Source organism: Penaeus monodon, chromosome 33 (genome assembly GCF_015228065.2).
Source record: "Penaeus monodon isolate SGIC_2016 chromosome 33, NSTDA_Pmon_1, whole genome shotgun sequence".
Taxonomy (NCBI): Eukaryota; Metazoa; Arthropoda; class Malacostraca; order Decapoda; family Penaeidae; genus Penaeus; species Penaeus monodon.
Window position 1 is genome coordinate 6019890 of NC_051418.1, and position 603 is coordinate 6020492.

Here is a 603-nt window from a genome sequence, read left to right on the forward strand (position 1 = left end):
AAATGTGCTGGCGAAATACCTCTTATTTTTCCCAAAAGAGGAATAGCGAATCGAGTACTCGAGTTCAGGCTGCTGCCAGCTTTTCCTTTCCTGAAACTGACCGCAGTATACCGCTGCGTTCCTTTTCAGGGGAAATGTGGGGCGAGAAGGTAGCCAACGGCACGTGGAACGGCCAGGTGGGGATGCTGGGACGCGGGGAGAGCGACTTGGCCATCTCCAATAGGTATATCACGTCCTATCTTGGCCGCTTCGATTTCGAGCACTACAGCGACCCCTTCGAGTTCGATGTTCGTGTTGGTGGAACTGCGTTTCAGATTTAGTTGGTCTGACTTCGATACTGTATTCTGTTTATTTGTTTTCTTTCTCCTTATTTTTCAAACCTTATAATTTCAGAGATAACCTTCGTTTCTATCTCATGTAAATATGCTAGAGCGTCACAGTGAGATCAATATAGTATTTTCTTCGGTACAGAAGAGCTGTTACTTAGTAAGGTTGGACCCGCCCCTCCCGCGCTGGCAGAACCTGGGCCTCCCCTTCCAGTGGGTGACGTGGATAACCATTGTGACGGCGCTGGCGCTCACGGGCCCCGCCCTCTTCCTGCTG